We start from the raw sequence: 7,463 nt of genomic DNA, 5'->3' as shown, positions 1-7,463 counted from the left end.
CACACAAGGAAAGAAGCCAAAATAGTTGAATTTCTGCTTGTAGAAGGGTAGCATTGCAGAGTCACCTGGGACCAGATCATGACTTAATTTAAATAGAAGTGATCCTTCATTATGTTGTCATTAATGGTTTGTAGTTATTTCCACAATTATCATGACTTATCCTAATTAATACACTTGACCAGTTATCAGCTTATTGCCTCTGTGTTCCAAATCCACTCTCTTTTCCTGGCATATTGATTCTACAGCTGGACACAATAAACATTTCTCCTTTGCCAGCAGGCACAGTGTAATGGCTTTGCCAGTGCAGGGTGCTAGAAAAATACTATAGGAAGGAGGGGATTGTTTTCCTGGAACCAGTGCTGCCAGATGTCACCTTCCTACCAGAAGACAGGTTTCTTGCCAGAGGCACTGGCGATGACAGAGACCTACTCGTGCACACCCTCCAGTGAGTTTCAGCAGCACACCACTAAGCAACTTCCCAGCAAGTGGTCTTCTGCTCATCAGCCAAGGTATGAGGCACCCAAGTGAACTCCTCCACCATCCAGTGAGCATCAGCAATACCTTCTGTAACGAAGTCTGGATGTAGGTCTCAGGCAAGAGGTTGGAAGTGGGCAGGCTCTGCCAAGCGTTTTCCTTCTTTCGATGCTCTCCTTCAGCCACAGTAGTGGCTTTTCCCTATACCTGCTATTCCTGTAGGATTCTTTCTAACTCTCTTCATAATTAATTTGCTTTTGCTAGTTAATAATTCCTTATGTTAAATATTCACTGCTCAATTTACTGTATAATGTCTGTTTCTCTACCGAACCTTAACTGATACATACACGAAATATACAACTTGAAAATCAGTGCCATCTAAACCTATAGTCATATAAAATATGGTCAGATAGAAGCATATTGAAAATAAAGTTTTTTGAGTAAGCTAGTCTGGAGTTTGAGGACTTGCTCTGCCACTTGCTGGCTGTGTGACCTTTGGAGAGTCTCTAAATATCTCTCTGATTAGGACTCTCTAAATATCTCTGTTGCTATGGAGATTAAGTAGCATATGTACATCTTTGGCAAAAAAATAGGTACCAAATAAATGGTATTTTAAATAATCCACTATGAGGATTTTTCAGTACCTGTGATTGAGCATTATTTCCTTCTCTTGTCATATTCAAGTGGCTGTGTCCCCCATAGCCTCACTGTAGATCTTCGTGTACTTATGTCTAAATAAAGCATTTCTAAATGTAGCTTAAGTTTTGTTCTCTCCCTTTGATTCTTTTGCCAAAGATTATAGTTGAATATCACTTCCGTTCAAATTAATCAGTATTTAAAGCATTTCTCAAATTCCTTCTTACGCTTCTTTTGGGAGATTTTATGACCCCACATTACGTTTTTAAGAGTCTTTTATTTTCCATCCTTTTTTGATCCCACTCAATATTCTCTCTCTCTCTCTGAAAGAGAGATTCCCAGATCATACTTTATGGACTTTTAAGAACAACTACCTCCTGATTTTTATAGGCAAACACCATCTGGTTAAAGTATTTTTATATTAATTTTTAAATGTTAATTTAAATACAACATGTGGTATGATGTGTCTGTTAGAACTTCCTCAACTGTAATTTCACAATGTCACCTAGTCCCCGAAAGTAATTATGTGTTTTATTTTTATTCTGTAAACCACTTGTCACTATTTATCTATTTATTTTGGGGAAACTGACTGCTTAGTTATTATTAGCATATAACACCTGTTCTTCCAACAACTATGTCTTTACATATTTCCCTACTAGAAGAATACTTGGAGTAAAGCTTCCAATACCAGAGTCTTCCATTTAAGTGGGAGTTGTTATTGTAAATAAACATTATGGTCAAGAACATGGACTAGGAGGACCATGTACACAGAAACACTGGGTACAAGTCTTAACTCCCCTTTTTTAATTCAAATATAATTAACATATAGTGTTATATTAGTTTCAGATATACAGTGTGATTTAACAATTCTGTACATTTCTCAGTGCTCATCATGATAAGTACACTCTTAATGTTCTCTTGCACCCATTCCCCCACCCACCTCCACTCTGACAACCACTACTTTGTTCCCTGGATTTAAGAGTCTAGTTTGTTTGTTTGTCTTCTCTTTTCCTTTCTTTGTTCATTTATTTTATTAAATCCACATATGAATGAGATCATATGGTATTTGTCTTTCTCTGACTGACTTCTTTCGCTTGGCATTATACTCTCTAATTCCATCCCTGTCATTGCAAATGTCAAGATTTCACTCTTTTTTTGTGGCTGAATATATTCCATTATATATATATATATATATATATATATATATATATATATATATGTGTGTGTATATATATATATATATATATATATATAACTCATCTTCTTTACCCATTCATCTACCGATAGACAGTTGGGTTGCTTCCATAATTTGGCTATTGCAAGTAATTCTGCAATAAACATAGAGGTGCACATATCTTTTTAAATTAGTGTTTTCATTTTCTTTGGGTAAATACCCAGTAGTGGAATTACTGGAATCAATTGGTAATTCTTTTTTTAATTTTTTTGAGGAAACTCCACGCTGTTTTCCACAGTGGCTATGTCAGTTTGCATTCCTACCAATAGTGCATGAGGATTCCTTGTTCTCTACAACCTTGTCAACACTTGTTTTTTCTTGTGTTTTTGATTTTAGCCATTCTGAGAGGTGTAAAGTGGTATCTTGTTGTGGTTTTAATTTACATTTCCCTGATAATTAGTGATGAATAGCCTAACCAATCTTAAGAAAGAAAAACAAAGCTGGAGGTATCACAATCCCAGATTCCAAGACATACTACAAAGCTTTAGTAATTGAAACAATACAGTACTGGCACAAGAATAGACGCTTAGATCAAAAATAGAATAGAGAGTCCAGAAATAAACTCATGATTATACAGTCAATTATTCTAGAACAAAGGAAGCAAAAACATACAATGGAAAAAAGTCTCTTCAACAAATTATGTTGGGAAAACTGGACAGCTACATGCAAAAAAAATGAAACTGGACCATCTTCTTACACCATACACAAAAATAAACTCAAAATAAATTAAAGACCTAAATGTGAGACCTAAAACTATACAAATCCTAGAAGGCACATAGGCAGTAATTTCTTTGTCATCAGCCATAGAAACATTTTTCTAGATTTGTTTCTTAAGGGAAACAAAAGCAAAATTAAATTATTGGGATTACATCAAAATAAAAAGTTTTGCACAGTGAAGGAAGCCATCAACAAAACAAAAAGGCAGCCTACTGAATGGGAAAAGATATTTGCAAATGATATATTCAATAAGGGGTTAATATCCAAAATATATAAAGAACTTATACACCTGAACACACAAAAAACACAAATAATTCAAATTTAAAAATTGCAGAGGACCTGAATTGACATTTTTTTAAAGAAGACAAACAGATGACCAACAGATACATAAAAGATGCTCAACATCACTAGCTCCACTTTTAATGACCATGTGGCCATATTAGTTGGGGGCATCTGAGTTACAAGTGGCAGAATATCAACTTAACCTACCCTGAACAGAGGAACAAAGAAACCAAAGAGGAATTTATTGCATCATGCTAGTTAAAGGTTAAGTCAGGATTCAGGCACAGCTGGGCTAAGGGACAGATCAGGTTTTCATTTCTTCCTGCCCTCCTTTCTCTCATTCTTGACTCTTTATCCATATTGTCATGTGCTCACCTAACTGTCACATGTTCTATGGTGTGAGAAAATTATGACCATTTCCTATGGACCCTTTCTTAAAGCTTTGGAGGGGAAGGCACAAGAGAGAACTTTGAGTGGTTTAGCTGAATCACGAGCATACCCCTAGATCTGTTACTTTAGCCAGGAAGAATGAGGTACTCTGATTAGCCCACTGTGGCCAAAAGGGCAGATACACTGACTAAAAGTCCCATCCAGAATCATATGATATATGACCATTGTTCTCTATCATCCTGTTTTCTTATCCATAAATCATGAAATCACCCTTCGCCCCCCTAGGGAGATCACGATGATGAAATGGCATTTTGTTTCGAAAAGATATAAGACCTGAGCAATAAATAACTATTAACATTTATTCTAATAATAAAATAAAAATGAAGAATGTCAGGTAGTGGACAAAAACGACCTTTCTTTCTTTTTTTTTTTTTTTTTTATCTGTAACCATATCTTTTGCCTGTCTTGTTAACCCATCCCCATCTCCCCAAGGAAATAGCAAAACTTAAAGAGCATGGACCCATGACTTTTAGTCTTCATGTTTCCATGACAACAACTATCACAGAGGAAGGAAAGAAACTAACATATAATAAGCACTATGCATTTTAGTAGAGACCTTGACATGGGATCTACTTAAACACATCAAATGCAGCAACTTGTTCAGAGCAGTCACTTGATAGCTGTTTGATTAAAGAGTTCAGGGAATACAAATTGGAGGATGTAATACATCTGGTATAAAGTAACTTCTTAAAAGTGCAGTCCAAGAAAAAACAGAAAACAGTGTATTGTATTACAAGCAATACAATGCTTCAATATTTCATATTTGGGAAAAATACTTTCATATGCTTTCTTTAAGCCCTTTTGTAAGAACATTTTGTTTTAATAGAACATTTAACATAATCTGGGCCAGTTGGAAATTTGAATTCCAGAGTCTTATGTCTACCATTAATTACAGTTTCAAGGAGTATATTGCACTTAGAAATATACTAAGTCCTGGGCCTGGGGATTAATATTCTGAAAATCAACACAATTGAACGAAATAAGTTGGTTTGTTGAAATGGAAATTTTCAGAGTCATCAAGTGAGATGGTGTGTATCTACTTCCCAGACCTATTTTGCCCTCATCTTTGAGAGTTACTTAAGCTTAGTCCATCAACACCTCTGACCTTTTTGCTGGGATTTCTTACACTCCTTTCTAATGTTGGGGAATTTTCTGTGCCCAGGGAGCCCAGAAAACAAAGGATATTTTCAGACCCCAACAGCTCAGATGTAGCCGAATCCAAATCCAGGTATAACCTTAGTTCCAATATCTGAGACCAAGTCACGAATTCAGATGTGATGACTACCTGGGCAGATGCCAGCAGTGGTAAAGGGCACCTCGTGAGATTCCTCCCGGGGGACGAACAGCAGGACAATTCTCCATGGAGTGTCAAGATCATGCACTGGGGGAAACGATAACCACATACCGCTTTCTCCTATGGTCCTAGTTTTTTTCTTATCACGACTTTGTTACTTATTTGCATATGATACATTTCACCCATTTAAAGTATACCATTCAATGGATTTTAATAAATTCACAATGTTGTGTGAGCATCACCACTATCAATTTTAGATCATTACCATCACACCAAAAGAAAACCTATACCCTTTAGCAGTCACGCCTAATCTCCTTAGGCCTGGGCAACCATTAATCTTCTTTCTATCTCTATAGATTTATTATTGTCCTAATTTTGATACCTCCAAAAATATCTGCCATTTTTATCTGAGAGCTTTATTCCCACTAATTGGATTTAATAAATAACTAAACAGACAGAATAGTATCATAATAACCACATGTATCAATTACTTACTATGGTTTAGGCACTATGCTAAGTGTTTTTCATGTATTATCACAAAAGGACACCACCTCTCCCAGTAGGTAAGAGAGGTGCTTAGCAGTGTCTGGCATATGGTAAGCTCTATTAGCATTTCCTGGGCTGACTATTGTGCTCTGCATTCACAACATAGCCCTGTCCAGAAATCTAAGAGGAGACAGTTTAGCGTCACAGTTAAGAGCAGGAACATTGTGATTAGGCTCCCAGGGTTGGACTCCTTGACTTATCAGTCTGTAGCTGTGTGAGTTTTGGCAAGTTGCTCAGTATCTATGTTCTTCAATTTCTACATATATAAAATGAGGAGATGTGTAATTCCATGTAGGGTTGTCGTGGGGATTAAATGACATAATAAAGGAAAGTGTACATATCAGTGACTGTCCCATAGTATGTATTCTATAAATAACAGTTAATATATCACTATAATGTAGCATGTGAGTGATGATAATCAAGAGCTAAGCAAGTGTGGAAATAGATTTGAATTACTTATAGAGACCTACAAGGCTACAAGGCTGTGCCATTATGCCAATCCTTGAAGAATGGGTAGGATTTCCGGGCCAAAAAAAGGCAAAGAATATTGTAAACAGCAGGAAGCACTAGCTGAACGAAACAGTCTGTGTGGCTACAATCCCGGTGTTTTAGGAAGAGAATGGGAGGCACATACATTCTATTTCCCTAAACACAATTGGAGCTGCAGTCCCTGCATTTAAAAACAACTTATGTTTTTAGAAGATATAATCTTGGTTTGGACATTTGACTTCTCTCCTGATACATGGTAAATTGTTTGCATATTTGAGTTCCTACCTTAAGATCTGAGACACGGGGCTAAACTTGGCAGCACATATCCTAAAATTGGAACAATACGGAGAAGATTAGCATGGCACTGTGCACGAATGACATGCAAAATCATGAAGCATTCCATATTTTAAAGATTATAGGATCTTCTTGCAAAAAAAATAAAAATAAAAAGATCTGAGACCACAACTTAGTCATTTGTATCTCCAGAAAAGTGTCTAGCCGAGTGCTGGGAATAAAGTCATCGTTCAATAAATAATTGTTGGGGGAGTAAGGGAATCAATAAATCAATGGATACTCATTTTGAAGACTGTGTAAATCACAATTTTCTGTGGTGGATTAGGGCTAGAAGGCAGTTCTAATCTCATCATGCATATTAGACATCACATTTCAGTGGATGTTTAGAAAGAAAAAAGAGATTAAACAGTAATGAAAAGTATTGCCTGGATGATTTGATGTTTTAAGAACTATTAGTGGTTGAAGCTCAATCAAAAATGAAAATCTCTTGGGGTGCCAGTGTGCTCCATCAGTTAAGCCACCAACTGGATTTAGGCTCAGATCATGATCTCAGGGATGTGAGATCGAGCCTCACATAGTGAATCTTAACCATGTCCGTGTCATTCCCAGTGAAACTCAGCAACATACTTACAACATCAAATCTGTAGAGTCACCACAGAGCTTCTCATTGATGCTGGTATCCCTCTTGTGGGGATGCTTCTTACTGTTTTAGTGAAGGGAGTGTGTTTGGGCTTTCCTGAGAACATAATCAGCTGGTAGTTTCTCTGACATCACAAAATAAATACATTATAATATGCCGTCCTCTTTGAGACCGTGGAACTCTCCCCGGATAATTTGCCAAGGTAGTTCTGGCATCTCCACATCATTTATTTCAGGCCAACATTGTTTTTCAGCTTCAAAGAGCTATTCTAGTAGCGTGTTGATATCAGCTCCAAGTTCACTTGCCAGAATATTAAAAATTAACTCATTAGAGAGTGCTCTCAAAGAAATAGATTATCTATCATCTGGTGCTACATTCTGTCCTCCTTGATTGCATCTCAAGACCAA

At 36.6% G+C, this 7,463-nt stretch overlaps 1 non-coding gene across 1 annotated transcript; it reads left to right on the top strand.

Moving 5' to 3' along the window:
- Window positions 1-6,425: 6,425 nt before the first annotated feature.
- LOC113269541 (U6 spliceosomal RNA) lies at window positions 6,426-6,531 on the top strand. The gene has a single exon (XR_003321472.1). It is a non-coding gene; the product is annotated as a U6 spliceosomal RNA (small nuclear RNA).
- Window positions 6,532-7,463: the final 932 nt, after the last annotated feature.

This window comes from Ursus arctos, unplaced genomic scaffold, assembly GCF_023065955.2.
Source record: "Ursus arctos isolate Adak ecotype North America unplaced genomic scaffold, UrsArc2.0 scaffold_22, whole genome shotgun sequence".
Lineage (NCBI taxonomy): Eukaryota > Metazoa > Chordata > Mammalia > Carnivora > Ursidae > Ursus > Ursus arctos.
The sequence above is the reverse complement of the archived record's forward strand: the minus strand, read 5'-3'. Positions and strand labels throughout refer to the sequence as shown.